We start from the raw sequence: 27780 nt of genomic DNA, 5'->3' as shown, positions 1-27780 counted from the left end.
TAGTTTAGATCATCTGACTAGATGGTTTACTGGGGTGTGGCCACTACTGGGTGAAGTTTGCTGAGCAGCCCTGAAAAGAGGTCAGCAAACCCTTGCACCAGAAATGCTTGTCAATCCTGAATATACCATGCATGACAGATAAGGAAGCTGAAGTCCAGAGAAATTTAAATAAACATTTGATCAGTCATACAGCAGGTGTCTGAGGTACAATTTTAAATTGGGACTTCCTGACTCCAAATTCAACATGTAATCTTTCTTTCTTTCTTTCTCTTTTTTTTTTTGTCTTTTTGGAGGGGGTAAAGACAGGACAATTGGGATTAAGTGACTTGCCCAAGGTCATACAGCTAGTAAGTGTTAAGTCTCTGAAGCTCAATTTAAACTCAGGTCCTCCTGACTTGAGGGCCAGAGCTCAATTCATTGTACCACCTTGCTGCCTCCTTTCTTTCTTTTTTTGAAGGAAATTTCATTGTATTTGAGTGAATCTAAATTTCTTTCTTTTTAATAAAACAAGTTCTTGTTGATATCTTCTGCTTATTACAAAATAAAGCATCAGTGTGACTAATTGATACATTGAAAATGTCAGAAAACATGTGCATCATGTAACACGGACCTCCAACTTCCGTAAAGGGGCAGCTTGGGGGTATCTTGTCATATTTCTTCATTCAAGTCCTGCTTGATCTTTATAATTTTGCTACATTCACTCTTATTTTTTTATATTTCATTGCTCTTTCCATTTACTTTGGTGTAGTTACAGTATGTATTGTTTTCTTGGCCCTGCTTTCTTCCTTCTGCATCAGTTCACATAGATCTTGCCAGGTTTTTCTGTATTCATCACAGGAATTTCTTCTTATTAGCGTAGAAATATTACATTACATTCATGTACCACAATTGTTTAGCTATTCCCCAGTTATTAATGGGCATCTACTTTGTTTCCAATTCTTTGGTATCGCAAAGAATGCTGCTGTAAATATTCTGGTATTTACAGGGACTTTCTTCTTACTGATAGCTTCCTTAGGGAATAAACCCCAATAGTGGAGTCTCTAGTTCAAAGTGCATGGATATGTTAGTCACTGTACTTGCATAATTCCAAACTGCTTTCCAAAATGGTTATAATATTTTATAACTCCACCAATAATGTATCAGTATGTTTGTGATTCCACAACCCCTTCAAAATTAACTATTACTAATGTTTTGTCATTTTTTTTTTTGCTGATTTTCAGGGTGTGATACAAAACTTCACTGTTTTTCTGATTTCCTTTTCTTTTATTATTAGTGTTTTGGAACATTCTTTCATGTGATTTTGAATATTTTGCAATTCTTTTGAGAATTATGTAATCATATCCTTTGACCACTTTCCTACTGAGGAATGACAACAACCTTGATTTCACATGACATTCTATTTAATCTCCCTTTATGGGTACTACTTTCTTATTAAAAATTTACACCTAATGTTGTTTCTGTGTTTTGACCATTAAGAAGGGGTCTTAGTTATCAAGATTTTTAAAAACTTTATCATCATATGAAGTATTTCCCAAAACAAGATTTTATCTCCTTCTTTCTGCTCCTCTTTGCCAATTTATTGGTAACACATTTGCAACATTCCTGTTAAGATTCAAGAACTTTCCCCCAAGTTAGCATCTGTTTCTCAAAGCCTTTCCAGAGCACATTGTATCTTCTCCCTGTCATGACTAGGGCTTTCCAACATGTCATGGACAATTTGCATGATTCCTACTGCTATTTGTTATCCATCTTCTAGTCTCCAATATGACCTTTCTAGTCTCTCTTTGTTATGGAGAATATGTGCCCTCTGGTTCTTGGAGGAATTCCCATCATACCCTAGAAGCTGATTCTGTACTTCATCACTCTAGGCGACCTTTTAAAATCTGTTTTCTTTTTCCATTTCTTACTTGTAGTTCCTCATTGTGTTGGTATACCTTCCTCTGCTCTATGGAGGGATCTCGCAGATTTCCAGGTCCATTCATTCAAGTAGTCCTTTTGTTTTTTCTAGTCGTTTCTCCACAATAGCAACCATCTGCTTCTTCTCATCTGGAGAGAGTTTGGGGATCCTCCCAGTCTTGCTGCTTATCTATGTGGTCAGCACCTCCAAGTCCTTATTGTAGCCTTCAAAGTCTGCACATAGCAGCTGTGAGTGTCTGGGGCTCAACCCAGAGCAGGTAGGGGGCAGTGACTCCAAAATGCTAAAACTTGGGCGGTAGTGGCAGAGGTGGGGCAGAGGCAAGAATATGGGACCTTAATATTTTAAAGAAATGCAGCAGGGCTTGCCTGAGACTCCCTGAGGTAACTTGGATTGATATATCCATTTAGCATGTTCCCTTGTTGAATCAAAAGACACTTTATAAAGTTGTAACTTTATTTTGACACTGGGTGAAGTAGGAATGTGAACATACAAGTAAAGATGCAATGTCTTCCTGAAGAAATCAGGGAAAAAAAGTAATTCTTAATCTAATCTTTAAATGAATACAAAATTTCTTCCAGGCCACTGAAAATGACTCCTGACAAAATCATCAAATCTGATAAAATACATTCTGTACCCAACATGTCCCAGCATTCTATTGGAAGGAGAGAGTTGTTCCTCATCATCTACATTCTGGCTTCAGGACTGCTTTTTATGATTATTGAAAAAACATGTTGATGTTCTTCTCAATTACACATTGTATTCATTGAATACATTGTTTTGGTTCTACTTACTTTACTGTATCATATAATAGTATCATAAGGAAAGAACTAGAAGGGATCTTAAAAGTCTTCTGGTCTAACTCTTTCATTTCATAAGTGTGATCAAGGTATTCATTTATGGGTCTGTTCATAAGAGTTAATATAATTATCAATTCAGTCAAATTCTTTCTGGTTATCCAAAGGTAAAATTATGCCCATTTTCATATGGGTTCAAGTAACACCAATAACAAATTTCCAAATAGCACTTTTCAATTGAATTCAGCAAACTATCATTAAGTAACTATAACAGGTCAGCACTGTGATAGGTTCTAGAAATACAGAGACATAAGTAAAATAAACCCTGGCGTTAGAGATTATGTACATACTATTGGAGAGAGGCAATACGTATACTAAATAAATAGCATACTTAGCATATCTTTGCAAAATTATACAAAGTAACTTGAAGAAAGAACAATACTAGCAACTAGGATATTGTGAATGGTCTAGTTTTAGCTTAGTTATGGTAATTATTTTGCACTAAGTATAATTTCTAAACAAAATCTTCCCTGTCCCTGGAAAAGAAAGAAAAGAAAAATCAAAATTGAAGAAGTGATTGGACCTCAAAGGAGGGGAAGAATGACTGGGATTAGATTATAGGGGTTGGGCATTAGGTCCAGTTTTTAATGTAGTGATAGGGCATTATAAGAGCATTATCTTTTAGGATTTTAAAGAGCTAAGATGGAATTCCATCAACCCCACTAGCCTTATTGTTGGTAATGCTTCCTAAGGATCCTAGCCTACATTGTCCAGCATGTGTAGTTCTAGATACGAACCAAACCATTGTGGTTACTGGTGATGTTTACATAATAATTCTTTTTGTTTGTTTGTTTTTTTAATTTATTTATTTTTAGTTTTCCACAAGATTTTGAGTTATAAATTTTCTCCGTCTTTCCCCAGCCCCAGCCCAAAACAGTGAGCCTACTGAATACCCTTCCCCCAATCTGTTCTCTCATATCCTCTCCCACCCCCTCCCCAACTGTCTAGTAGGGCAAGATGGATTTCTATACCCCAATACCTGGGTATCTTATTTCCCAGTTGCATGTAATATGCATTAACATTTGTTTTTTGAAACTTTGAGTTCCAGAGTCTTTCCCTTATTCCTTCCTCACCCCTCCCCCCCCCAGGAAGACAAGCACTTCAACATGGGTTGTACATGTGTATTTACTCAACACATTTCCATAGTAGTTATATTGTGAAAGACTAACTACATTTTCCTCCATGCTATCCCAACCCCCATTTATTATATTTTCTCCTTTGACCCTGTCCCTTTTCAAAAGTGTGTGCTTCTAACTCCCCTCTCCCCTATCTGCCCTCCCTTCTATCATTCCCCCTCTTATCGCCTTCCCCCCTGCTTTCCTGTAGGGTAAGATACCCAATTGAATGTGTATATTATCCCCTCCTTAAGTCAAATTCAATGACAGTAAGGTTGATGCATTCCCTTTCACCTTCCTGCTTTTCCCCTCCATTGTAACAGTTTTCTCTTGCCTCTGTTATATGAGATAATTTACCCTAATCCATCTCTCCCTTTCTCCTCCCAATATATTCCTCTCTCACCTCTTAATTTTATTTTTAAGATATCATCCCTACATATTTAACCCATCCTGAACTCTCTATGTATACATGTACACACATATGCGCACACTCATATATATATATATATTTATACACATAACTATGAAATTCATAGGAGTTTTATTTTTGGGATCTTTTTCAAGAGGTAATTGGTGAATTCTTTCAATTTCTATTTTGCCCTATTGTTCTAGTACATCAGGGCAATTTTCCTGGAGAATTTCTTGAAGGATGATTTCTATATAGTTTTTATACATATATAAGTATGTATACATATATATTTGAATATGATTTCATTGATATGGTGAATTCATGAGTGAGGAAATTACCTCTATTAATTCAGAACAGTGCCTGTCTCTACAACTTAGAATTTTGGAGAAATTCATAGAACACTGAGAGATCCAATAATTACCTGTGGTCACACAATCAAAGATTCAAGGATTACCTAAGATCACACAATGAGAAATGGGACCTGAACTCAAGCCTTCTTGAATCTAAGATCAGTTTTCTATCTACTTTGCCATGGATAGAATCACTATCCTATGGGTTGGGAGTGGAGTGCTGCCATATATTGAAAATGAGAGAGAATCCCTGGTCAACATGAGGGCATCACTGTTACCCCTGAAATCCTAAAAGAACCAGAGGAAGAAAAGAACCAACATTTTGTGTGGGATATTTATGAAAGATTTATGGAAAGGCATGGACAAGAATTATACAGAAGGCATGGAAGGATTGCCTTTGGCAGTGGGGGGACCAGTAGATACCTGCAACTAATGAAATCATAAAACCACTGTCAACACAAATGTCAAGAGTTAATGTGAGTCTCTGAAAGAAATAAAATGGCTCCCTCCTCCCCATATTTCAAGATGTGAACTCATTTTCTCTCTCCTTGCCTGGCCTCATCAGTCTAAATGATTCTAAGTCTGACTTTCATCTGTGTTAATTTGTCTTAAATCAATTTTTGATTGAGTCATTAGTTATTAATGTCTTTGAAGTTCTCCTGTTCTATTGGGATTTTAATTTAGAACAAAAAAAATCTCTATTCCGTTCCTCTCTGAGTTAAGTGATTGAGCATTTAACTCTAAAATAAATGTATCTGCAGAAAGACAAAGATAAACTTTTAAACACGTGCGCATAAAAATACAAGTCAGGCTAGATCTTTGTAAATATTGAAGTATAATCATTTGAATAATGAAAGTTGTAGAACATACCTTAGAATTGCTATGAGGCTCAGATGAGATAAAGCATTTGAAGTACTCTGCACAATGCCTAGCACAATGTCTTCTATGTAGTGCAGTGTTCAATGGTGTTGGAAATAAGCTGCCAATTTGCATACATTGGGAGGTTTAAAAAAGAATTGACTTGTGCAAAAAATGTTGATCAATATTAACATGAAAATCTTCCCAAAGAGTAGAAAGAAGCAAAAAAATTTCTAATGTAAAAATATCACTTTATTAAAACAAACCAAAACCCAAGTTCTTTCTTGATTAAGTGCCATCCAATTTGTACACAAATGTTTATCGTTTGAAAGATTTTTTTCTTCATCGCATTTGAGTTTGATATGAAAAAAGAGATTGGCATTGATTTTTTTTTTCACATAGGACCAAAGAACATCTTGTATTTCTGATTAGCTAAAGAGAAAGACTTTTTTTTTTTGTTTCTGTAACTGGAAAATGATGTTTGTTGAAAATCCTGCTGCATATAACATTGTTAGGCAATGCAAGGTAAAAGTGGTATCTCTCATTGTCTTCCCTAATTAGAGTGTAAATTCCTTAAGAATAAAGACTATTTCTCCTTTCAATTTGCATACCTCATGCTTAGGACAGTGCTTGACACAGAGTTAATGCTTAATAACTGTTTTAGTCACTCATTTTCCAATAATTTTCATAGTCATTACTTTAAAATTCCCATAGATTCATCCAAATTCAAACCAAAGCAAACTATTTTCCTTTCCTTTCTTCCTTCCTCGCTTCCTTCCTTCTTCCTTCCTTCCTTCTTTCCTTCCTTCATTCCTTCCTTTCTTTTTCAAGTTTACTTATACAAAATGACTAATATGGAAATGTTTTACACGACTGAACATATATATGTTCATGTATATCAGATTATGTACCATCTCTGGGAGGGCAGAGGAAAGGGATGGAGGGAGGGATAAAATTTGTAAATCAAAACTTAAAGAAAAACCAAATATTTTAAGATGTTTTTACATGTAAAAAAATCTATACATAGTTATTCAGACTCCTAATACCTGAGCCCCTGTCCTTATATTGTACCTTAATTGTGGAGAATAGAATAGCTTCTAGGTCACTGTTTGTCTTTGGAAAAAAGAAACCAGGATGGTACTGAAAGAGACCATCATACAGGAATTGAGGATAGTGCAGTAATTGCCTGGGTTATAGGTGCCCCAAAGCCCAAATGACTGCCATTGTTATTGATCTTGTTACTGGGGCGGGGGAGGGAGGGTAAAGGAGAATTTTTAAAAATTCTGTTAGAAAACATCAAAACATTTTTTCTTGAGATTTATTATATTATTCCTAAAACTTCAAAAGATTTTTTTCAAAGAAACAAAATATTAGAGTATTTATCTGGAGAATACCCCTACCAGTCAAAATTTATCAGAAAGTTGGGACTGTGGAGCATGGACTTGAATGATAAATGTTTCTTGATATCTATCATGCTGTCAAAAGGCCTATTGGTTTATTAAACTGCCGGAGTCATTATAGATTATTTTTATTGTGGTGGCATGAATCTTCCAGAATATTCTTAAAGGCTACGTTTCATAAGCCAAGGAAAAGTCCCCATTCATCTTCTTGCATAATCCTTCCATTAATTCAGTCTGAATGAAACTCTTTTTAACTCCTCATCAAGGTCAATTTTCGTATGTCCTTAGCTTATAATAGATATTATACTGGGAAAATTCTTCTAGAGTTAAAATAGGTTTGTTTGTTTTTTTTCATTTCACCATCCCTCCAGGAAAAAAAATGACTGACACACCAAGGGAGCTCTCTAGCCACAAACAGCAAAATTTTATAGGGAAAAAAGGGGGAAAATTGGCCCTCATTTTACAAAAGAGTTCCTTTGAGTAAAAAGCTCTCCATAGTTAAGTACTCTCTTCTTGCATCTAATACTCTTTTTTGAGCCATGAAGCTGATCTTCGGACTATAATAGTTTTGAAAATAAGTTAAAATTTTACCGGCCTATACCAATATGATTCTTGTATAGTGGTATAACTATACAAGGATAGAAAAATAAAATAATCTTATTTATTAGTTGCCCAACACACACACATACACACACACAATATGTCCTCCTAGAAAACTTTGGCTCATTTAAACTTTAATAACTTAGCTATAGCACAATTTATAAACAACTAAAATTTTGGAAACATAAATTGTAATACTGTAGGCAAAATCTTATTATTTTCTTAATCCCCAATAAAAATGACAATGGTTACTTACAGATAAATCACATAATTACATGATTTTGGAATCAGAGAATTGTAAAGAACCTCACAGGTCCTATAATCCAATGAATACCAAAGAAAGAGTCATCTAACCTCTCCTCAAAACCTCCTGAAGCATCTAATCTCATTTTGAATAGCTTTGATTATAAGGAAATTTTGTTTTTTCTTTGTTCTGTTTTAATAAATCAATATTTTCTACTTTGCTGCTTCTCATAATCACAAGCCTGCCCTCTCAAGTCAAGGAGAACAATAATCTGTGTTCTGCATGAAACAATTATCCTATCTCACTCTCTCCAGCAACCCTTAATATACACTTCTCCATATTAAATGCCACCAATTCCTTCAACAAAGTTTGTCATGACCTTTTACTATCGTTCCTACCCCTGTAATGTCAACGGTTTTCCTAAAATGATGAACCCAAAGGGTTAAATATAAACCAACTACTTAATTAATGAGAATGTATTAAGTGTATATTATGTATCAAGTGCTGTGCTAGGCATTGAAGATTCTTTTTTTTATTTGTTTTGTTTTTTTGGGGGGAGAGGAGGGGCAGTTGGGGTTAAGTGGCTTGCCCAAGGTCACATGACTGATGGGGTGCTTGGGATCTATATCTGTAACAGCAATTTCTAAAACCAATTGGCAAGATCAGTCTGTAACATCAATTTGTAAAACCAGTTTGTACAATTGTAACTGCAATTTGTATTGTAAAATTGTAATAGTAATTTGTAAAACCAGTCTGTAAAATCCCTTTCCCAGCCTCAAACTCTGACCCTTCCCCCTATCCGAACTCTTCCTAGGCAACAACTTGTGACTCCTTTGTCCTTGCTTAATCTCCTCATGTCTCCTTCTGTCTGGCCCAAATCTCATCTCCAAGTTAAACTCCTCAAACTTTTATGTATGCACTGAAGTCACAAGTTCCTCTCAGTCAGGCCTAGCTTTTATCTATGCACTGAAGTCCCCTACATCCATCTGGTGAGCCCTGACAATGGCAGCCCTACCCTTTAAAAGTCAAAGCCTGTGCCCCCTTTCACTTGCAGGTCCCCTAAGGATCCTTGCCCATTGTAAAGCATATAATAAACTTTTTCAACTCTGACTCCAAGTAAAGCTGAGCTGAGTTCTTTCCAGACTGAATCACAGGTTCTAGTCTTAGATAAGATCTGAGTTCATGCTGAACCTATTGGGAGCCATACCTCATCATAACTAGTAAGTGTTAAGTGTCTGAGGCCGAATTTGAACTCAAGTCCTCTTGACTCCAGGGCTGGTGTTCCATTCACTGTGCCACCTACCTGCCCTTATGCACTGAAGATTCTTGAAGTAAAGAAATTACCCATAGGGGTAGCTAGGTGGCTCAGTGAATGGAGCACCAGCCCTGGAGTCAAGAGGACCTGAGTTCAAATCCAGCCTCAGACACTTAACACAACAAACTAGCCAAGTGACCTTGGGCAAGTCAGTTAACCCCAATTGCCCTACCTTACCCCCTCCAAAAAGAAAAAGAAAACAAAAGAAATTACACAGAGACCTGCCCTTGTAGACACGGGCACTACATGGTTACTATAGATGTCATGGAGAAGAAACTTGACCAATGGAGCTAACTGGCTAACAAATATAATTTTCTTTTATCTATCCCTTAGCATCTTTAAAAGTCTACTTACCTTTGCATTTCTGAAAAAAAGTTGTTGACTCTACAAAGCTCCTAAAGCAATATGCAGGACATCTCTGGCGTCTATACTGCAATTGAAAAGATCTAATTGTTCACTAACAGGCTGGTGAGGACAAATCCATAATCCTAAACCACTTCTTTTTCCCATTTATTTGCTTGTTTTTATTTATTTGCTTACTTTCCTTGTATTCCAAGTAGTTAGCATAGTACCTGACACTTTATGGGATTTTAATAATTGTTTGTGGACTGACTGCCTTACAATTCAATTCAGGTACATTCTGATGATTCTCCATTTCCTGTAGGAAAAATGTAAAATTCCCTACATTTACATTTGAGGTCTTCTTAGTATCGTCTATCCCTAATCTATACTTTAAAATTGCCTCCCATTACTCTCTTAATTCTCCACTTCATTTAACATGTCCACTTGTGAAAACAACCATTCCTTGCATTTTCTTGTCTCTGAACTCTTAGAACCTTTATTATTTTAGGACTTTCCATTTTTCAGTGCTCCTAGTACATTTCTGGCCTGTATAAGCAATTCTTTTAACATTAATGAATTTTCTACTATCATGACAACTGTTTCTTTTATGCATGTATATCTCCTCTTAACCTTATTGTAAGCTGATAGAGGGCAAGGATAGTGACTTGTGTGACTTCTGTGTAGTAACCCTTCATGAGCTACTTTATCCATTTTTAATATTACTGATGAGCTGAGTCCCAAAGTGTAACTAACTACTCCTCCCCATAGGTCTAGGGGTAACTCTAAATGGTTAGTGTTTCTAATACTATCATTCATGAACTGCTAACTTGTGTGTTACCATGAACAATTTGCCAGATATAATTAGCTTTTAGAAAAGATTTATATTAATGTGTCATAGTGCATAGACTCCATGCTCTCCCAAGTTATTTCACATGCAAGATGTCTTGGGAGAGTGGCTCAGACTTAAAAAGCATATGTGACCAAAAAATAAACTCATGGGTTCTGGTTACTAGATGATTTTTTTTTCTTCTTTTAAGTGAGTCCTCTTGAATTTTCCATTCTCTCTGAGGCTCCAAAGTTCAATGTCCTAATAGAGTCCTGGAATTATCATTTATAATTATGCCCAACTGGTTCTAGATGTGTCTCTAAGTACCAGATATCTTTCATGGTGCATTCAATTGGGTAGGACAGAGGGAGCGTAACACCCTCTATGGGCTCATTATCTTGACCTGCACCTTACACACAGCTTGTTGCCCCCAGGGTGTACAGGTGCAAAAATCTTTGTCTTCAATATCCTTCTAAGTCTTGAAGCTTCAAAGGTTTGACTGTTTTGCTGATGAACTTACTTAAGAAGTTTCTACCTGACTTGTTGTGTCATACATCTACCCACATAATATGTTTGATTTTCCTTGATCAATCAAAAAATATTTTTCATGTGATTTCAACTGTTTTCATCCAATTATTAAAGCAAATCCTGCCTAGTTTAGATTTTTAGGTGATTGCGTGACTTGGGAAGTCTGAGACTTCTGTGTTAACTTGGGGATAGGATAGAACCCACCCTTGTTTCTTTCATAGATTTATATTTGTACTATTTTGTAGTTAAAACATAGTTACTCCTTGAATAATAGAAAGTTTGGCAAGTAGGCATAAAAAATAAGAGGACTTTAAAAGATTCCTTCTCCATTAAGAATGCCATTATTGTCTTTAAGAAAAATAATGTATGTGTCACTGTATTGGGATACCACTAATTCTTCCAATCAAAATCAAGCCCTGTAGTGAAATAACATGTAGTTATTAATGAATGTCAGATTTTCATAGTATCTAATGGAATAGCCTTAGTTACAAACTGTATCCTTGTAATTAATAATGAACTAAAAGATTGCTTGCCTACCTCTGTTTTGTGGAAATAGAATGTATAAAGCTGGCACTATTACACTGAATCTAGTTAAAACTTGACATTTATATGAAAAGACATGATCATGATTTCTTTTTCTTTCAAATAAAGAGTTTTTTAACCAAAAATAAGAATGATATAGAAAGGTCAGAATCATTAGACTGAACTCAATCAAATGAGTTAAATTTCATTTTGAGCATTTTCCTCGCCTCTTTAATAGCCAGAAAAATTAAGGAAAATGCTATGTTGCATTCTAATGTAATACAAAGGTGTTGGGGGGTAGGGAGGGGAATAAAAAGTATAGATGGAAATAAGAAAACAACCTAGAGTTCTTTCTTTGTATATTCATACATTAAGATGAAGTAATCTATCATTGATATGAGCTGCCATTTTGGAATGCCTATAAGAATTTTTGGTGATTTTTTTGAAACCTAATGGAATTTTGGTCGTTTACAGAATAATGGTTCTTTTAGTTTTAGAAAATCTTTAATTACCAATTGTGTTATTGTTGTTGTTGTATGAATCCCTGTCAGTAAAAAGCAGAGTATCTGTGACACTTATCTTAATAATTTAGGTCCACAATTTGTCTAGTGAGAGCAATGAAGGATTATTTTCATTCCTAAATTATTTATAGTTGTCTGTCTTTGTTAATTTAATATTCTGTATCATGGTTTAACTAAACATTTCTTACTATATTACAACCCAATTTGTATTACCTTGTATTGTTTTTTCCTATTTTTGCATTTTGAATTTGACAAGCATCAATGACATGAGCATTTCCATAAAAAAAGAAAAGAAAAAAGAGGATTATATGTGAACCTATGCTCTATTAGCAACAATTTCTTAAATATATAATAAATACAATTCTTTTGCTTAAACGTGATGGTGCTTTCTCTCTATCTGTCTCTGTCTCTGTTTCTCTCTCTCTTAGAGTTGGCCATAAAGAGGAAAGGAACCTATTCAAACTTGAGTGGCACCAAACCTTTGAATGTAGACATGACTGTTCTTTTCCAGACACACATGTTTGACCTTCCTCCTTCTACAAGATATGACCTCCCTTCTATTAACAGCCTTCCAATTCAATATCAACTCCAAAAGAGGTTATTTATGAGCATTGGTTAGAGGAAACAGTAAGAAAAAGCAAGATAACCAATGAGGAAGCCCAACTCCACTACTTAGTCACACTGTTTTTGTTTGTTTTTTAAAGTCCCCATTTCTACAACCCTAGGAAAGAAAAGAGACTGAAACTTTTCCTTCTCCACCTTGTTTTGAGAAGCTTATCAAAATAGTAATCAATAATATTCTCTCTCATATAGCATCTGAACCACTGGTCCTTTTTTCCCTTACATTTGAATTCAGATAGGACATCTGTTGCATCTTCCCCCACACTTTTCCCCTCTATAACATTCCAGCAACTATTCTCCTCTCTTTTTACAACTCCCTATTCACAAACAATGAAGCACACAAATGAAAGCCATCTGCACCCCCCCATCAAATCTTTATCTAAATAATCAGATTTGTAATTAAGAGAGTGACAATGAACGTTAATGAACAGAAAATACTTTGAAAATCAACCTTTGCATTCTCAGATACAATAACAGACATTGAGCCATCTGCAACCATTCTCTCAAAGGCAAAAGTTTAGCATCCTTATATCTACCTTACTTCTCAACTCCAGATATGTTCTATCTGAACATGACAGGAAGAGGTGGTTTAATATACCCTCAGTTGTGGTTCAAATCTGGCAACTGTCTACATCTCATTTCCTCTCCTAAATTCTCTACTAACCATCACTTAAACTTCCCAGTATCTCTACTATTTTCTCATATCCCCACACTAAAAGCAAAACTTGCTGCTACCTATAAATCTTTCCACACTAAATCAGTCCTTTCAGTTTGTATAATTTTCACCCTCTGGGATAAGGAGAAAACAACCTATCTCTTTAAGACACATTCAGTCCCTCTTCAGTTCAAAGGTCATTGATAGCAAAAGAATCTCATTCCAGACAACAGAATTTCTATGCCCAGTATGCAATTTTTCCATGTCAGAGATGTTGCAAAGGATAAATATTCAACTCTGTCATTCATTACTCCACCAACTATATTTCCACTCTCATCTCCTTTCTAAGACATTGCAGTTTGTAGGGAGAAATTGCCTTCAAAATAAGAGTTTTGTGCCAATATATTGATTTTCTTGCTAGGTTCAGTCCATCATCACAATTCCCTTGGAAGCTAGGCATTTTTGCTTAGGTTCTTAATTGATCTCCATAATTCTACTCTCTCCCCTTTCTAATCCATCCTCCACATACCTGGTAAAAAAAATAAATAAACTTCCTAATGCATAACATAAAGCTAATCTAATTTTTTTAAGTCACTTCAATTACCTCTAGAACTAAATGCAAATTTGTCTGCCTGACATTTAATGCTCTCTAAAATTCCTCTACCTTCAGAATCATGTTATATTTCTTCTCTTCATCCACCCCATGATATAGCTAAAATGGCCTGTTAGCTATGACCAATATTTATCACTTCATCATTATACATTTAATAAGTGCCTACACTGTGCCAACCATTTTGTTAAAGACTAGGGATACAAAAAAAGTGAAAGACTATCCCTCCTCTAAAGGAACTCACAATTGAATGGAAGAGATAACAAGGAAACAAACATATTGAAACAAGCTAACTACAGGATAATCAGAAATAATTTAACAGAGGGAAGGGCATTAGAGATAAGAAAAGTTTGAAATGTCTTCCTCCAAAAAATGATTTTAATTGGGACTTTTAAAGGAAGGCAGGAAAGGCACAAGGTCTGTGTCTGTTACTTCATACAAGTTATCATGCCTACAATGGATTCCTTTCTTTCTTGGCCTCTTGGAATCCTTACCTTTCCTCAAAGCTCAGCTCAGGTGATGTCTCCTACCTGAAAACTTTCCTGATCCAAACAGTTACTAATGTTCTTTTGATGAAGCAGACTTTCATCAAATATTCTGTACTGATCTACCTTAGTTATTACAAAATCACTCAGGAGAATGTATGGTCCTTAAGGGTAGTGATTGTTTTTGCTTGTTTATTTTTTGTCTCTATCTGTAATGTCAGGCCTGATGGCTTGCTCACAGTAGTAATTTATGAAATTTTTATTTAATTTAGCATAGGTAGGTAGAGAGTAAGCAAGCATCCAATTGTCTCCAATATGGTCCAGGTACCAAAGGTGTAGGAAAGGTATCCCAGGGAGCAACTAGATGAAACTTTAATAGCACACAGGTCCTAAATTCAGAAACAATTGACTCCAAATACTTTTGTTAGGGAAGCCACTTAACCCATCTGTCTTATTTTCCTCAACTATAAAATGTGGGTGTAATAATAGTACCTATATCCCAGGGTTGCTATGGGTATCAAATGAGAAACTATTTGTAAAGTGCACATTCACTCTCACTAATCTTTCAAAAATTGTATAAAATATATATAAATTACATTAAAAAGATATGCTGTAAAACTAGAGAAGAATTAAGGTCCTGATTTTCAAAACAGGGTAAGAGAATGAATTCCATAAGTTATAAATCAGTGTGGTTTACCTCAACTTCTGGGAAAAATTCTTTCTAGAATATATGCATACATATATATGTAAATATATACATAGATACACATATTTCTCTATGTATAGTACACATGTATACTTAATATTAGCAAAGCATATGGCAATATATGTAAAGTATATTAAGGGATTTTATGTATTCATAAAATGGAGAAAGATAGATCAGATAAACAAACAGAATTGAGATCAATGGATGTCTAGATGAAAATTTTAATATTTAACAGTCCAATGTTTAGTTATTGAATTATAATTAAGTTTCTGAGAGATCTCTTCTTGGCACTATTCAGGTTTAATTTTTTTTTTATTGATACCTTAGAGAAAAAGTATAGAGGAAGTGCTTCTCAAATGCAGAGGTGACAGAAAAATAATGACAGCTAGCATACTAGATGACAGAGTCATGATCCAGATGAACTCAACAAGCTACGATATTGAACCAAATGAAATAAAATGTCATTTAATATTGATAAAAGTAAAGTTTTTGACAGAGAATAAAAAGTCAATTTCACAAATAGAAGATGGTGGAGTCCAGGAAGCATTTTGTTTGAAAAAGATAAGGGAAGAAGGGGTTAGTAGACAAAAACCTCACAACAGTTCAAAACTGTAATATGATAATCAGAAGAGAAAATGTAAGATCAGACTTGAATAGGAGAGGCTTGATATCTAACCAAACAAGTACATAGTTTTAAGGATGGTATTCACCATCCAGATTTGCCACAGCTTTCTTTCCTGACTGTAGTCACCATCTGCAGTGATCTTTGAACCCATGAATCTGACACTTTTTTCCATTTCTTTTCTCTCTATGTCAGGAATTGATGGGACCAGTTGCCATCAGGTTAGTTTTTTATTTGTTTGTTTGTTTTATGAGCTATGCTGTGCAGGGTTATGCAAGATGGACAAGTCATAGTGGAGTGTTCTGGCAAAAGATAATTCAGTGGAGAAGGAAATGACGAACCATTCCAGTATCTTTTCCAAGCTCCATGAACATTATTAAAATAATGAAAAGACATGGTACTGGAATATGAGCCTCTCATGTTTGGAGGTGTCTTACATGATAGTGGGAATAGCAGAGGACAATTACAAGGAACTCCAGAAAGAATGAAGTGACTGGGCCAAAGCTGAAATGAAGCTTGTGTGCTGATGTGGCTGCTGACAAAAGGAAAGTCTGATGCTGTAAAGATCACTATTATATAGGAACCTGAAATGTAAGAACTATGAACCAATGAAAGTTGGATATATTCAAACACTGGATGGAGAACCTTAGCACTCTTTTATTTAAAGTTACCTTTGTAAACAGCTAATCATCCTACTTTTAGGGGAAAAAAATGAATCAGCTCTGGCTATCCCACCACACCTTAACTGCTCTACTCCCATGGAGTCCTTCTCTCTTTGGTGATTTCTGGAGACTTCATTTTGGAAAGGGCCTCAGCCCAACTTTTCTTCATTGTCCTGAATTCACTAGCATGCCTCTCTTGCCTTGCTTTTCGGTTACCCTTCCATGTGTTATTTGCCCCCATTAAAACTGTAAGTACCTTGAAAGCAGGTATTGTCTTTCTTTTTCTTTTTTTTAATCATATTTGTAAGCTCACCTATTAGCAATGTCATGGGGTGAGAAATCTGTGACCTCAAGGCCACGTGTAACCCTCTAGGTCCTCAAGCGCAGCCCTTTGAATCCAAACTTCACAAAACAATTCCTCTTGATAAAAGGATTTGTCCTGTAAAACTTGGACTCAGTCAAAAGTCCTCAATCAAGGACCTGGAAGGCCACATGTGTCCTTGAGGTCACAAAGCACAACATAGTAAGTGCTTAATAAATGCTTGTATTGATAAACTTAGATAGGCCTTTTTATTTTCAGTCAAAAGACAAACTGGATAAACAACTAGCTAGGATTATTTGACATGTATCTTGTTTCACTTGTCATTAAAATAGATTCACTCCTTCTCTGAATTAGATGCACTAAATCTTTACCCATCCCCAATAATTGTAAAAAGTTAAGAATCATATATAGAGAAGGAGATTCTGCACTCATGGAAATAACAGTTTCCCCTGAGACTTGGTAGTCTCACAGGTTTATGGATCTAAGGAGAAGACATGGGAATCAGAAAGCTGTGTTTAATGTCCAGAGCTGGTGGAGGCTTTATACCAATCCGATACCACTAACACACATCCTGAATTTCTCAGGCATCATTCTAAGTTAATGGATGATATGCAAGACTTCCATAATGCTGCAGAAAAAGGAAGTGATATGACTAGGGCTTAGAAAATGTGAAGAACTAAATCATTTTCTAAACATTATACATCACTCCTCCACCTAATACATTTTCTCAGAATTTGTGGTGACTTGCTGCCTTTAGGTCATGTACAAAAAGCCCTATTTTAGTCCTTTATCTAGTCTTTGGATTCAGGTACAGCATGAATATCTGGCCTGAATCAACACAGTTTCCATTTCCCTGCCTTGGATCTCAACTGGAATTATTCCATTTCCCACAGAGATTCCTCTCTTGGGCCATGGTGATTGCTGCCTCATCACTAGGTATGTAAGATCAAATTGATACTAGAAGAGACCTTGGAAATGCTGAAATTCAACTATTTCATTTCAATGGTGAAAATCTGAACTGAGAGAAGTAAAAAGACTTGCCTGGGGTAGTAAGGTGGAGACTCTCACTTTGTCTTGCAGATTCAAACGCCAGCACTTTATTCCTATCTCATTTTCTTCATCCTTTCCCTAACACCCCAGCCATTTGTTTATAATACTCATGTGAGATAACACAAAATATCTTATGGTATCATTTATCTACCTAGAGATCTATAATGTCCCCCAGATAGAAAATGAAATCTTCAATATCACAGAGCATAACTGTGTTCTCTGTATATGTATTACACATACAAAACATTTAACTAAGGTCTGGTAAGAGGGGATAAAAGGATTATGCGTGTGGCATACTATAAGTGAATAATGGAAAATCATTCCTTCTTTGGCAAATATTATATACATATATATGTATAACATAAAACAAATAAATAATATAATACATACCATTATACAAGTAAACATAAATATATGTGTGTGTATTTTTATATACACACACACACATATATATGCATATATACATACATAGGTATTAGCTGAAAGGTGCCTTAACTCACCCTTCCACTGAACAGATGAGAAAACTGAAGCAAGGGGTGATAAGTTATTTATCCATGTTCACACAAGTAGTAAGCAGCAGAATGGGTATTCAAGTGCATGTTCTCTGATTTCACAAGCCTAGCACTCTTCCCCACTTGACAAATAGCATTCTAAAATTTTCGTGGAATAGATCTAAGCAAAATAGAAGAGAGTAATGACCTCTCTTCCTGACCCCATTCTATTCCATTGCTTCATTCACTATTATCAGTCATGTTCCCCTTGTTTGGAACAATTTTCAAAATAGTGAAGTAAGAACATTTTACCGGTGCATGACTTGAGTAGGAAACAAATTTCTGTCTTGTCCTGCGAGTCTCATGACCAAAAAAAAATAAATCAATTGTATTAACCATGAGAAAATGCTGAGCAATTGTTTTGTCTATGTATTATTTTTTTTCAAGGAATCACAATTCTGACTGCCATTGAATATGGAAGCTAGAATAAGCAGACTTTGGGGAAGACCAGAGGACTAGAAAATGGTTTACTCTATTTAAAAATGGTGCAATGCAGTCATTGTAGAAACTGCCTTATTATCATGGTATTATAGTTATTGCCTGCAATTCAATAGCCTTTTTCTTTCCTTTTTTTTAAAATAACTACATTGTGTTTTTCTAAGAAGATAGTCCTTCCTTCATTGAGTATTTTTTTTTAGTTTATTCCTATATATAGGCTTTGCTGCATCAATTGAGAAAAAAATAAGCCAAGAAAACAAAACAAACAAACATGTGTTTCAATTGCTTGGAATAGACCTGACCCAAATAATATTTCATTTCATTGAACCCTGTTTTATAATGTAAACTCTTAATGAATGGATATCAAATGCATGCTTGGGACCCAGTGTATGAAACAGTGAGCTGACATGAGAGTGAATTTTATTCTAAGAGAAGGCACCATTCTTGCCTCAAGATGGTAATTCAGTTTACTGAAACTCTTTTAAATAAATACTAATTTTTGTTATCTGAGTTTCCTGGAGATTTGTTTTAACATCACCATGTAGTCAGATGGGATATGAAATAATGGGAAAGGGTTGGTTAACAAAGACATTGAATACCATTGCAGTCAGGGATCTACCTTCTCCATCTCTAATCCTTAAGCCAACCAAATGATTCCAACTCTAAGATACTTGAGGCAATGGTATGAAATAACAGTTCAAATGGACAGATTCTAACTCGAATAACAAACAAAATATCAACATGTTGAATGATGTTTGCTTCATTATACTTGTTTTCCAGAACCTCAAACCCTGAAGCCCATAGAAGTCCCATATAGTTCTGAAAATTGACCCATGAGAAGTACCTTGACCAGCTTTGTGTAAAAGAGAATTCAGAAGCAATTGAGTCAATTGTAAGCTCTCTGGAGGTAGAGATTGCTCTATTTCTTGTCATGTACATTGAATGTCTTGAATATAATAGATATTTAATAAACATTTGTTGAGTTGATTTGAATGTATAAATAGGAATTATTACTGTGTTGAGTAGCATCCATTTACATCTTTGTAATGACAAGAGTAATCAAAGACAGTTCCCAGACCATTGGAAGAGTGCCTTGTGGCAAGGATAGGAATGGATGGAATGTGTTCCATATCAGAGGTATAAAATTTGCAGCCTTCAGGGTCCAAGGCAATAAATAATCCTAAAATCAGATTAAAATATACTTGGATGAAGCTTAATAAAATAAAGAAAAATACAACATAGATAATGTTAATTTGTAGTTTTCTAAGTCAATATATAGCCCATAGAGATCTATTTCTATCTGAGTTTTACACCACTGCATTGGAGTCATTACTCACAGTGATGCAATCAATAGTCCATTGGAACGCGAATTGGAGTCATTATAATTATTCTTTTAAAGGGTGCTCCCTATGACAGCATTAGCCAATGGGCTTCTATTAAGCAGTTTCTATGATATGAGCTCTGATGAAATACACAAAAATATGATATGAGGTTACTGTCCTCAATGAGTTGGAAATGTTTATGAGCCAGTGTGTAAACTTGTGAAATAAGGTAGTAGATGACAATTGCAAAGTAACTGACAGAGGTAAGTGGTGCTAATGCAATTCAGTAGAGGGAACTATTCCTGAGAGATGACAGTGAGGAAGGGCTTCACGTTAGGGACAGGATTTCAGTTGGGCTTTGAAGTATGAGGAGGGGTTTCATTAGTGGAGATAGGAACCAAGGGTGTTCTAGGCTGAAAGAAGGATATGTACAAAGGTATGAAGGTACAAACACATTCAAAAGGCAATAAGTAGACTTCCTTGCTTTTGTGATATAAACTATAGTCATATAAATTCTCATTCATGAGTAGCCATGATGTTCACTGATTAAATGCAATAACATTTTGAAATCACTTATCACAGGGGTGGGTAGGTGGCACAGTGAATAGAGAGATGGCCCTGGAGTCAGGAGGACCTGAGTTCAAATCTGGTCTCAGACAGTTAACACTTACTAGCCGTATGACCTTGGGCAAGTCACTTAAGGCCAATTTCCCTCCCTTCCCCCCTCCAAAAAGCAAAAGAAAACCCCAATCACTTATCATAGTACCTGTCACCTGTCATATATTAGGCACTTATAAATGCTTATTATCTTTCTTTTTACTAAGTATACACAGAGATAAAGGGAAAGGAAATATAAGCAGTTACTATGAGTTAATGGCCACGTTTATACTATTTGGCGGAAGTATAATTGGCTCAATTAAGAAGCATTTATTAAACACTTATTATGTCCAAGGCACTCTCCCCTTGCCTCCCTAACTCAATCTTCCTCTCTCTTTGTCTCTCTTTCTCTGTTTCTGTCTTTCTTGCAATCTGTCTCTGTATATATGTCTCTGTCTCTCTCTGTCCCTCTGTGTCTGTTTATCTCTTTCTCTGTCACTGTCCCTCTGTTTCTGTCTGTCTGTCTGTCTGTCTCTCTCTCTCTCTCTCATCTCTCTGTCTGTCTCTGTCTCACACACACACATGCACACACAGAATTTTACTTTCAGAGAATATAAATCCTCATGGGATATAGGGAATACAATTTCTCCACAAACAAGCAAGTACTTGCTTATTTAAGAAAGGAGAAAGCACAAAAATCTGAGTAAATCAAGGAAGATTTCACCACAGAACACATTTTCTAAAGGCAGAGAACAGGAGATGAAACTGAAGTTTGGGAGACAGCATGTAGGTCCATTTGACTGGCCTTTAGAGTTACTGAAGAGATTAATACAAAAGAAATCTGGAGAGATAGGCTGGAGACACACTGTGAAAGGCCTGAAAGGACAGCTTTGGTGTTGTATTTTATCCTAGAGCTGATAAGAAAAGAATAAAGGCCTCTTGAACAGAAGAAAGGAGTGACATGGTCTTTGTCAAGTCATGTTAGTCATGTTCAACTCTTAGTGACCCAATTTGGCATTTTCTTTGCAAAGGTACTAGACTGGTTTGCCATTTCCTTTTCCAGATCATTTTACAGATGAGGAAACTAAGGCAAACAGGGTGGTGAAGTAACTTGTGCAGGGTCACACAGCTAGTAAGTCTCTGAGGCCAGATTTGAACTCAGGAAGATGAGTCTTTCTGACTTCAGACCCAGCACTCTATCCACTCTATCCGTCTAGCTGTCCATGACTATCAATGCAAATACACCACAGCGTTACCTGTGATGCTGTCAGGTTCAGTGGCTTGTCCCATATATCACAGGGGTAGACTTGAACTTGAATCTTACTTCCTTGGATGTGAACCCTCCTCTCTATCTACCATACTAACCTTACAAGTATCATTATTCTCACTTTGCAGAGGAGTAAACTGAAGCTTAGACAGGCTAAATGATTTATCATGATCACACAGCCCATAAATGTCAGAGACTTTATTTCAAGCCAGATATTCCTAGCCTTCCATACACCACTCTAGCCACTGTGTCACAGGGCCTATGAGATTTGCTGCTCCCAGGAATAAGCAGGCAATGTCATTGAAAATGGGGGGAAAATTCTTCTGTTTACTTCTATTAAACTTCCCTTGAGAAAAAACTCCTCAGTAGTGGAGATTGATTCTTTGGATAATACTCAGTACATTACAAGATAGAATAGCAATCATTGGTGATTATGAGCGGGGGCACTCCATACATCTTCTGGTTCTTAGACTTGGATGCAAAAAGTGTTTTAGAACTCAGGCAATATGGTTGTTATACTATTTAAATGCTATGATATGAAAATAAGTATCTTAGGTGCTATAAATGACAAGCAGAAATGTCAGCAAGCCAAGCAGCAAAGATACATAGAGAATTCAAAATACTGTGTGGGAACCAAAAAACTTCTAGAAGACACTATAGCTGTCACACCATTTTATTATTCCAATTGATCACATTTATGAAAATACCAGAGTTCTTATGCAAGCACGATCATTATAGAAATGTAAAGGATCCTTCTTGTATGCCTCATTGACAGCTTTATTTCCACTACATTCTGGATCTATAGTACACATAAATAATTTTGAGAAAAAATACCACTGGTGGCCTATGTTACTACATGTATTTGTATTTTAAGAATAACAATAACTCTGAAAAATATTTGTGAAAAATATACTCACAAATAGAGTTAATCATGGAAGCATGAAATCCCATAATGAACTAATGAATTGCATTAATGAATGAATTCTTTTAGACTTCTTCCCTTTTATTTTTGTTACATTTAAATAATATCTTATTTTTCCCCAATTACACGTCACGACAATTTTTTAGAATTTGTTTTTACAATATTTTGAGTTCCAAATTTTTGTCCCTCTTTCCCTTCGCTCCCCCTTCTTAAAATGACAGGCAATTTGATATAGGCTATACATGTGCTATCATGTAAAATATACATCCATATTAGTCACAGCTGTCAAAGTAGAAACATATCCAAAGGGGGGAGGCACATGAAAAAGAACAAAGTAAGTGAAAAAATATGCCTTTATCTATATTCAGAGTCCATCAATTCTTTATCTGGATGTGGATAGCATTTTCCTTCATGAGTCCTACAGTGGTGTCTCAGGTCATTGTATCGCTGAGAAGAGCTGAGTCATCCATAATTGGTCATCACACAATTGTTGCTAATATAGTGTGCATTATTTTCCGGTTTCTGCCCATTTCAGTTTACATCAGTTTGTATGAGTCTTTCCAGGTTGTTCTGAAATCTACCTGTTTATCATATCTTATTTCATGATAGTATTCCACTACATTCATATATCACAGCTTGTTCAGCCATTCCCCAACACTTCCCAATATTTTGCCACCATGAAAAGAGCTGCTATAAATATTTTTGTACATATATGTACTTTTCCTTTTTATGATCTCTTTGGGATACAGATCTTTTAGTGTTATTGCTAGATCAATGGTTATGCACAGTTTTATAGCCTTTGGGGAATAATTCTAAATTGCTCTCCAGAATGGTTGGATCTGTTCACAACTCCACCAACAATGTATTAGCGTCCCTATTTTCCTATAGCCTCTCCAATATTTATCATTTTCCTTTTTTGTCATATTAGCCATTCTGATATTTGAGAGGTAGTACCTCAAAGTTGTTTTAATTTAAAATTTTCTGAACAAAAGTGATTTAGAACACTTTTCATATACCTATAGAGAGCTTTATTTCTTCATTTGAAAACTGCCTTTTCATAACCTTTGACCATTTATCAATTTGGAGAATGTTTTGTCTTCTTATAAATTTGACTCAGTTCTCTATATATTTGAGAATGAGGTTTTTATCAGAGACACTTGCTGTAAAGATTGTTTCCTAGCTTTCTGCTTTCCTTCTAATCTTGGTTGTATTAGTTTTGTTTGAACAAAAAGGTTTTTTTTCAATTTAATATAATCAAAATTATCTATTTTAAGATTTTGCAATGTTATTTCTTTTTTGATAACAGACTTTTCCCTTCTCCATAGATCTGATAGGTAGACTCCCTCTTCTTGTTTGCTTATGGTATCACCCTTTATTTCTAAAGCATGCAACCATTTTGATCTTATGTTATTGATTCAAATTTGCCTCACACCTGTACCCTCTGTCTATGTATGTTCCTTCTAGCTGTACAATTAGTGCTACAATTTTTAAGAATTACAGGTATCTTCTTTCCATGTATGGATATAAACAGTTAGTTTAGCTCTATTGAATCCCTTATGTTTTCTTTTCCATTTTTACATGTTTATGCTTCTCTTGGGTCTTGGTATTGGAGATCAGTTGTTTTTGTTTTGTTTTTTTTTTAAATATAATTCTGGTCTCTTATGAGAGCTGAAATTCTTTTATTTTATTGAATTACCATTCTTCACCTTGAAATTTTATGCTTAATTTCACTGGGTAGGTGATTCTTGGTTGTAGTCCTAGTTCCTTTGCTTTCTGGAATATCATGTTCCATGGCTTCAGTTCTTTTAATGTTGCAGCTACTAAAGATATAATGAACAGGTAGATTTCAGAACAACCTGGAAAGATTCATACAATCTGATGCAAACTGAAGTGTAATACTGATTTTGGCTACCCAATATTTAAATTGTTTCTTTCTGGACAGCTGTAGTATTTTTCCTTGACCTGATAGTTCTTAAATTTGACTATAATGTTCCTTAGAGTTTTTATTTTGGGGTCTCTTTCCTGAGGTGCTAGGCAGGTTCCTTCATTGCCTATTTTCCAGTCTTTTTTCCAACACAACAGGGATATTTTCCTTGATAATTTCTTGAAAGATGCAGTCGAGGTTCTCTTTTTGATTATGGCCTTCAGGTAGTCCAATTATTCTGACCCTGTGTCTTTTGTATCTATTTTTGAGGTCAATTGTTTTTCCCATGAGGTATTTTACATTTTCTTCTACTTTTTTCTTTCTTTCGAATTTGATTTATTCTTGATGTCTCATAGAGTCACTGGTTTTCACTTGCCCATTTCTAACTTTTAAATAGTTGTTTTCCTCAATTATCTTTTGTACTTTCTTTGCTATTTGCCCAATTGTACTTTTTTGAGTTGTTTTGTTTAGTTGATTTTTGTATCTCCTTTTCCATTTGACCAAATTTACTTTTTAAGCAATTGTTTTCTTTTTCCAAGCTTTGACCCTTTCTTCATAATGGTCTTGTATCACTCTCATTTCTTTCCCTAATTTTTCTTCTACTGCATTAACATGACTTTAAACTCCTTTTTGGGTTCTTCTATGGCTTCTTTCTAGGTCTGAGGTCACTTACCATTTTTCTTTGGGGTTTTACCTACAGGTGTTTTGACACTGTTGTCCTCTTCTGAGTTTATGTTTTGATCTTCCGTGTTATCATAATAACTTTCTATGATAAGATTCTCTTGTGATTGTTTTATCATGTTTTTGGCCCTTTACATTTCTTTTAAATTTTAACTCTACTCTTGGGGTGGAATTAGTACTATCTCAGATTTCTTGAGACAGAACCTGCAGGCCCTAACTTTACTTGGTGCTGCACTGACCTTGAGGTCCCTGGAGGACACAGAACCTTGTGTCTAGTGCTGTGCTGAGGGAGTGTCGTGGGGGGTAAATGCCAATATTGGAGGTCTTACAGGTCTGGCAGCTTACCTGGTGTTATGCCAGAGTCCTAATGGTGGTGTCTGGCATGTACAGAGGCAGGTCAGGTGTTTTTCCATTTCCCCAGGGTTAATCTGAAGCATGTGGAGGTCTGGCTGCTGGAGTTTGCCTGTTTGTCTGGGGCTAACCTGAAGCATAATGAGGTCTTTCAGCTGGATGTTTCCTGTTTATCCAAGTCTATAGTGAAGCATGTAGCAATTCTCAGAAGTAGAGTCTGCCATTTGCCTGCCTATGCTGAGGGGTGTGGGAGATCTGATATTAACATATGCCAGTTCTACCACAATGGGACTAAAGATCTCCCACTGGTTTGCTGAGGTGGGGCTTGCTGCTGGTTTGTTGGGACACTTCTTCCACCGGACTGCATTCCCCTTTTACCCAAGTGAGACAGAACCAGATATTTCCAGTCAATCTTTCAAGTTTCTTTGGCTCAAAGATGGTTTCCCACTCTCTTTTTGCTGATTTCACTGTTCGAGGATTAATTCTGCAGTGCTATTTTATGGTTGTCTAGAGCTGACTATGATAGAGTTATGGGGATTCACTGCTTACTCCAACATCGTGGCTCTTGGAAGTCAAATAATGAATGATTGTGTATAAAAGGCATTTATTAAGAACCTATTATATGTTGAATGGGAGGGTAAATGGCAAAAAGTCTGGTAGGACAGATGGAGAGATATCCATGGAGAATTTTTAGATTGGAAGAAAAGTACTGATAGAAGCAGCCTGCTATAGCAAATTAGATGAGTTTGCCCTTAATCACTTACAAATTAAGGCCATTTAGTTGCAAGGCAGAGTTAAAAAACAAAAAACAACTGCTTCAATTTCACCAGGGAGATGGTCACAATCTTTGGGGGCATTTCAAAATGGCAATGGACATTACACAATTGTGAGAGTAGTTTTTCTATTTATTTGTGATAATAGAATTCCTCATGTAAAACAATATTGTTTGACTTAGAAAATTATAGGCAAGGTCACTCTTAGTATTTACTAAGAATATGAAGGGGGCAGCTTGGCTGCTTGGTAGTTCAGTGGATAGAGTGCTGGGCCTAGAATCAGGAAGTCCTAAGTTCAGATGTGATCACAGACATTTCCTACCTATGTGACCCTTTGCAAGTCACTTAACCCTATTTGTCTCAGTTTTCTCATCTGTAAAATGAGCCAGGGAAGAAATGGCAAACCACTCCAGTATCTTTGCCAAGAAAACCTCAAATGGGGTCACAAAGAGTTGGACACAACTTAAGTAACTAAAGAACTACAATAACAACATGAACATTTGAAGAATTTCTGTATCACCCAACTTCATTTTATGGGAAAAAGAATTACATCCCTGGACATTCTGTTCTGATCCCATCCCTTGGAAGCAAACAAGAAGACAATGATTTATGAGTTGAGATGCACTATAGGAGAGGAAAGTGAAGCCCACCAAGGTGATGGACACTATGTAGCACTAGAAATGTTACTCTCCTCATCATCCTAGTTGAACAAGAAAGTACCAAACTTGTTAGAAGCCCATATGTGCTCCATTTTCTTATGATGGAAAACTCTTCACTTTATGAAAGGGTCTTGATGAGGGAATGTCTCAGTGTAGTGTGGGAAGTTTTCACACACTATTTAGTACTAAATCTAAATTATAATTAACACATATTTTTCAGGTTCTGTGGAAAATCATAACCTCTCTAGAAGTAGGGTCGAACCTTGGAGATTAGATCATGGAAATCTACAAGTGGGCAATAATGTACCAACTGATATATATCATCATCTATACATTTTGAAGGAAGTTAGCTATTCTAGAAAAAAAAATGTTTAGGTCCAGTGTTCCTTTTACTTTTTTTGTTTTACCATTCCATAGAATTTTGCCATCCCTCTGTCAATTCCATCTCTTTTCTATTGTTCTCTCATCTGTTTTATTTCCTCCTTTCCCTGAAGTAATTTGATGGGCCACCTGAAGACCTAATATATACTCTATTATGTCTAGAGACAAAGCATGAACTAAAGAATTTTTTTTCTACAATCCCTTTGCATGAGAGAGAAAAATGAAATTTACAAAAAATTGTTTGGTGCTTTTAGGAAAATAAAATACATGGTAAAACCCATAGTTGTTAAGAATTTTTTGACATTTTAATGGTGTCTGTCTATCTATCTATCTATCTATCTATCTATCTATCTATCTATCTATCTATCTATCTATCTAT

At 35.7% G+C, this 27780-nt stretch overlaps 1 pseudogene; it reads right to left on the bottom strand.

The window, feature by feature from the left end:
• Positions 1-1576: 1576 nt before the first annotated feature.
• The window catches only part of LOC138158346 (vesicle transport through interaction with t-SNAREs homolog 1A pseudogene), a 36185-nt pseudogene continuing 9981 nt past the window's right edge, over positions 1577-27780 (bottom strand).

This window comes from Petaurus breviceps, unplaced genomic scaffold (genome assembly GCF_028583685.1).
Source record: "Petaurus breviceps papuanus isolate PSGF00001 unplaced genomic scaffold, PetGlider_PUasm1.0 174, whole genome shotgun sequence".
NCBI lineage: Eukaryota > Metazoa > Chordata > Mammalia > Diprotodontia > Petauridae > Petaurus > Petaurus breviceps.
Note: the sequence above shows the minus strand (reverse complement) of the source record. Positions and strands in the feature narration are given on the sequence as shown.